The 6,417-nt window shown below is 51.3% G+C and overlaps 1 non-coding gene and 1 pseudogene across 1 annotated transcript; one reads left to right on the top strand and one right to left on the bottom strand.

Moving 5' to 3' along the window:
• The first annotated feature begins 3,139 nt into the window (after positions 1-3,139).
• Positions 3,140-3,211, top strand: TRNAE-UUC (transfer RNA glutamic acid (anticodon UUC)). Its single transcript has one exon. It is a non-coding gene; the product is annotated as a tRNA-Glu (tRNA).
• A 731-nt stretch (positions 3,212-3,942) lies between these two features.
• LOC149351541 (uncharacterized) lies at positions 3,943-5,145 on the bottom strand (annotated as a pseudogene).
• Positions 5,146-6,417: the final 1,272 nt, after the last annotated feature.

Raw genomic sequence — 6,417 nt, 5'->3', positions numbered from 1 at the left:
CAAAACACATTCTTTCGCATTCCTCCACGTAAGAAGATTTAAGTGCCCTCAGAATTTTACTCCTCTGGACCATACGTAGGGGTGTCCAATGCACTTGATGCGGACTATGGCAAGCAAAATGGAGTGGCGTTGTTAGCTTTTAACAACATTTTTAACCTTATATATATATATATATATATATATATATATATATATATATATATATATATATATATTGTTACGCCCAGTGGTTTATTAAGACCGGGACGGAGGATCGAAAAACAGCTGGGTCCGCTTGCCGGGCACGAGACGCCACCAACTTCGTTCTCCTCATCTTCGGCTTGTCCAGCAACGCCGACCACGCAGAATGGGTACCACCTTTTCATGGGCGTCACACTTCCCCCTACGCAGCCGAAGCCCGCTGGGCGAGTTAAAAAGCGCCGCGCGAATTGTAGGGCTTCAGCCGGGCAACGTGAGTGACGTCAGTTCGCGCTGAACGACGGCCGCTTGCCGTGAGATGAGCTATGCGGTAATTTAGTTCGCTAATTTGGTCAATAAGGACGTAGGGTCCTTCGTAGTGGCACAGCAGCTTCTGAGACAACCCTCGCTTTCTGATAGGCCGCCACAACAAGACTAAATCACCGCCGCTGTAAGTAACGCGACGGCGGTGGGCATCGTAGCGGGCTTTTAACCGATCTTGGGAGGCGAGAACACGAAGGCGAGTAAGGCGCCGGGCTTCTTCGGCGAGACAGAGTGTCTCAGCGATAGAGGGATCTTCATGAAGCTCGTCAGAAAATGGTAGTATGGTGTCCAGGGTGTAGCGTGGGGGCGTGCATAGAGTAAAAAGAAGGGGCTGTAGCCAGTAGTCTCATGGCGCGCGGTATTGAACGCATACGTGATGAACGGCAGGATGCTATCCCAGTTCTTGTGCCTTGAATCAACATACATTGACAGCATGTTAGTGAGCGTGCGGTTCGTGCGCTCAGTGAGCCCATTTGTCTGGGAATGATGAGGCGAGGAATGGCGAAAATGCGATGCGCAAGAACGGAGAAGCTGCTCCACGACGTCAGCGGTGAACTGCCGACCACGGTCACTGATGATAACTTTTGGAGGTCCATGACGGAGAACTATGAATCGGAGCAGAAAAGAGGACACATGATACGCTGTAGCCGAGGGTAGAGCTGCCGTTTCACAATACCGGGTACGGTAATCGACGCAAACCACTATCCAGCGGTTCCCATGATAAAACTTTGGAAACTGGCCCAGCAGATCTATGCCCACTTGCTCAAACGGTGCTGCAGACGGTGTCACAGGGTGAAGCTGACCAGATGCAAGGCTAGTAGGGCGCTTGTATCGTTGACACTGAGTGCAGCTGGCGACGTACCGCTCAGTCGTGGCCCGCATTTTCGGCCAATAGAAGCGCGCCTGGGTACGGTGCAGCGTCCGTGCCGAACCAGGATGTCCAGATGTAGGGTCATCGTGCATGGCCTGCAAGACAGAGGAGTACAGGCTCTTCGGAACTACCAGCAGAAAGCGCTGGCCCGTAGAAGAATAGTTTCTCTTCCACAAAAAACAATCTCGCACACAAAAGTGGCTGACGTTGGAAGGGTCTTCAGCCTCCGCAAGAAGAGACTGTAGGGTGAAGTCTTTCTGCTGTTCCGCTTTGAACGTTGCGATATCAGGAAAAACAGGTGACACTGACGCGACGCAGTGGTCCAACGTATCGATGTTAGACTCTGACTCAGGAAGGGGCAGCCTCGAAAGACAGTCCGCGTCAGCGTGACGGCGACCACTCCTGTAGACGACTGCGTAGTCGAACTCTTGTACCCGGAGAGCCCAGCGTGCAAGGCGTCCTCACGGGTCACGAAGGTTAACGAGCCAGCAGAGGGCATGATGGTCGGTGACGATGGTGAACGGGCGTCCGTACAGATAGGAACGGAAACGCTGCGTGGCGAAGACGACGGCTAAGCATTCTTGCTCAGTGACTGTATAATTGCGCTCTGGCTTGCTGAGCGAGCGACTCGCATACGCAACAATGTGCTCTTTGTTGTCGCATCGCTGGACGAGAACAGCGCCGAGGCCAACACCGCTGGCGTCGGTGTGAATCTCTGTGGGAGTGGACGGATCGAAGTGGCGAAGTACAGGGTGAGACGTCAAAAGGAATTTTAGTTGGCGAAAGGCGGAGTCGCACTCAGGTGTCCACTCGAAAGCCACATCTTTCTGAAGTAGACCTGTCAGAGGGTAAGCTACATCCGCAAAGCGAGAATAAAGCGGCGAAAGTAAGAGCATAAGCCCAAGAAACTCCGCAGCTCTTTAACAGACTGTGGTGGATTGAACGACTCGACAGCTGCAGTCTTGGCTGGATCAGGCCTGACGCCGTCTTTATCAACGAGGTGTCTAAGCACTAACGCTTGACGCGCACCAAAGTGGCACTTTTTAGAGTTAAGCATAAGGCCAGCTTGGCGCATACAGTCGAGGACGAGAGCTAAAAGGTCGTTGTGCTCACTGAACGTCTTTCCGAAAATGACAACGTCGTCGAGGTAGCACATGCAGATTTCCCATTTAAAACCGCGGAGTATAGTGTCCATAATTCTCTCGAAGGTGGCGGGCGCATTGCAAAGGCCAAATGGCATCACATTAAACTCATAAAGGCCATCAGGCGTAATAAAAGCTGTTTTTTCTTTGTCCGCGGGATGCACAGGGATTTGCCAATACCCAGACCGAAGATCAATAGAAGAGAAGTAGGACGCTGAAAAAAGACAGTCGATGGCATCGTCGATTCGAGGTAGGGGGTATACATCTTTTCTCGTGACGGCATTCAGACGACGGTAATCCACGCAAAAACGCCATGATCCATCTTTCTTCCGAACAAGAATTACTGGAGCAGCCCAGGGACTTGAGGACTCTTGTATAACGCCTTTGGTTAGCATCTCCTGCACTTGGTCATTGATAACCTTGCGTTCAGACGGTGACGCTCGGTAGGGCTTTTGGCGGATCGGATGTGACGTACCAGTGTCAACCCTGTGCAGGGTTCGAGACGAGGGGATGGAAGATGGGCCGCCGGGCTGCAAAAAGTCAAACACAGTGGAGTATCGCTGGAGGATGGTCAACAGTGCACGGCGCTCATGCGTGGAAAGCGAGTTGTCGATCATTAGGAGCAACCTGCGTGGTCTAGTGGCTAGGATACCTGGCTTTCACCCAGGAGGCCCGGGTTCGATCCCCGGCGTCGGAACCAAGGCAACGGATACCGGCGTGTATTGGCTGCATGACGCAAGCTTCAGGCCTTCAGGCAGAACAACAGATTCCCTCGAACTGCTCACTGTCCACAGTTCAGTTCTTCCGTTGATGACGGAAACCATGGCATGAGGAACCAAGATGTTCTTCTTCATGCAGTTCAAGTGGTTCGGTTCCACAGCCGCATCAAACACGTCGAGAGCGGTATCGGGGCAGGAAACCGGTACGCACACAGCCGAAGAAGGAGGCACGACAGTATCTCGGGCAACACAAAACACTCTCCACTGCACGAGCCTTCTAGAAGATCAGTGGTGGAACATTTGCCGACGTTGAGCTCACCTGTGTGACAGTCGACGTTAGCGCCACACATCTGCAAAAAGTCTAGGCCAAGAATAACGTCGTGCGTCGACCGCCTGAGCACCACCATTTCCGTGCTGAAGACTTCACCACCCAAAGAAACCTTAACACTACACACTCCAACTGCTGGCAACGGTTCGCCACTCGCGCCACAAAACTGGACATTTTTGCCCCATCGAAACAAAACTTTTCTTCCGAGGAAGCACTTAAACGCAGCACTCATAACCGAAACAGTAGCACCGGTATCCGCTAAAGCCATCACAGGTACACCATCCACTAGCACATGTACTTTGTTCTGTAACATAACTACAGGCAGGGTTATCACTTCCGGCGGCAGACTTCCAGCGACCTCACCCCCATCGGTCGCGGCGACTAGTTTTCCGGCGGAGGCGAGGAGGAGCGGCGTCGGGGTGATGGAGATCGACGTGTTCGGAAAGCTGGAGGCAGCGTCACACTTCTATCAGATGCCGGCGAATGATTCCGCATTTGTGCAGGCCATGAATTGCCGGAATCAGGCGGGCAGGACGGGTATCGAGAAGGGCCGGGTTGGTAATCCGGACGCCGAGGATAGGTCGAGGAGCCGTAACGGGATGGTTGTCGGCGGGGACAAAATCGGGAGATGTGTCAGGGTTGACCACAGCGGTAACACACAAGAGAGGGACCAGGAGCAGGCTGCGCCGGCAAGTAGTCACCATACGAAAGACTGAGCCGAAAGTTCTCGTCGTATGTGGCCGGCACAGGCTGGTAAAAGCCGGACCGGTGCTCCGGGGGCAATCGCGGTGTGTTGTTCGGCCGCAGCCCTCGGGGTACCCGGTGATCCTCAAAGTCCGCTGTGTTAACGTCGGATGGCGGAGTAGGACGCGTGAGATACACAGGAGGGAGCTCTAATGAATTTCGAGTGAGTTCCAGTGACCTGGTCAACTTTTCGCGAACGATCTGGCGGATTGTGGAAGCCAGATCGCATGACGATGGTGTGTCTACAGCTGCCACCGTCGTCACCCCGGCCAAACGTCCAAATTTCGGTGTGATGCTACGCATTTTCAACGTCTCGAACGTCCGGCAGTGCTTGATGACGTCAGACACGGACTCGAGACTTTCTTTTCCGATCAAAAAATTGTAGACGTCTTCGGCGAATCCTTTGAGCAAATGGCCAACTTTGTCTTCCTCTGTCATGGCAGGAGAGACGACCTTCCATAGCTTCACGATTTCCTCAATATACTTTATGCATGTTTCACCGGGGAGCTGAGCCCTTTGCGCAAGTGTTTGCTCAGCCCGCTTCTTCTTCGCGACTGAATTACCGAAACACTTCTTCAGCTCCTCTACAAAGCGGTCCCAAGTCGTGAGGGAATCCTCGTGGTTGTCAAACCATGTTAGGGCCGTGTCGGTTAGTGAAAACACGACGTTCGCAAGCCGGGCGGAGGAGTTCCACTTGTTGTAGCGACTCACTCGTAGGTAGTGGGTGAGCCATTCATCGACGTCGTCGCTAGATGAACCCGCGAATGACCGTGGCTCCCGGTAATGCTGCCACGAACTGCTGGGCACAGACCTCGAAGCGTCGCCGTCCAGGGACATCATTGGCACAGAAGGCGGCAGACCAACAATGCGACGACTGCGGCGAATGTGAATCTGGGGTTCCGTCTTCGGAGGAACCTGAATACCCCGCACCTCCAACAAGATGTTACGCCCAGTGGTTTATTAAGACCGGGACGGAGGATCGAAAAACAGCTGGGTCCGCTTGCCGAGCACGAGACGCCACCAACTTCGTTCTCCTCATCTTCGGCTTATCCAGCAACGCCGACCACGCAGAATGTGTATCACCTTTTCATGGGCGTCACACTATATATATATATATATATATATATATATATATATATATATATATATATATATATATATGAGAGAAGCCAACAGCCACAGAAACCAAGGGGCACAGGGGACTTTTTTAATTCATTTATTTATTTTGTGGTGTTCATCAATTTATATTACTGAATATGTTATCGCTTAAAGCTAATTGATTGAACAGGGTTCTCACACAGCTTCCACCACCCTCGCCGTTCGATGACGTTCTACGTCACATCAGCGGTAACTCAGGACGTGCTACGTCCGCCGCTTAGAACGTGGGTGGCGCTAGTGAACACTCCCAAGGTTATGTTATTTGTAAACATAAATACCCCAGAAAGCAGAAGGTTTGACAGCCGTCGCCGTAGCTCAGCGGTAGAGCACCGGACGCGTAATTCGGAGGTCGTGGGTTCGGATCCCACCGGCGGCATGTGGTTGTTTTTTCTTCTGCTTTTCTAATCAATTAGCTTTAAGCGATAACATATTCAGTAATATAAATCCTTGGTTTCTGTGGCTGTTGGCTACTCTCATATTTATAACGAGCCCCTCATTCCCCCTTCCCTATATATATATATATATATATATATATATCTGGCATCGTCTACGACCTTTATTAGTACCCACATTCGCCCACCCGGTGAACTCGTGTTCAGAGAAATTCTTGGAGGCTCGATGCATTGCAGATATATGAACACGAAAATTCTCTGTAGAGCGAAACTGGTGCTGAATTACGGGTGCGACATGTGCGTGTGTTGACTATACATATTTGCACTTGGTTTGTCGGCGCGTTTTGGGAAAACAAATGAAATATTCATTATTTTTTGCAATACCTATATATCGTTAACGTAGACTTGCTTATTTTTGTTTGTTTTCTACCTCGCAAGGTCAGCAGCGTGCACGAAAAATGATCGATATGATGTTTTCTTTTTCAGACGTAGTGATATACAGCTGCAGCGATAAAGCACAGGTGTGTACAGCATCCATAATAAAGGCGTGGCGCGGCCATCT

This window comes from Amblyomma mixtum, chromosome 3 (assembly GCF_055824585.1).
Source record: "Amblyomma mixtum isolate Tamu chromosome 3, ASM5582458v1, whole genome shotgun sequence".
NCBI classification, from domain to species: Eukaryota; Metazoa; Arthropoda; class Arachnida; order Ixodida; family Ixodidae; genus Amblyomma; species Amblyomma mixtum.
Note: the sequence above shows the minus strand (reverse complement) of the source record. Positions and strands in the feature narration are given on the sequence as shown.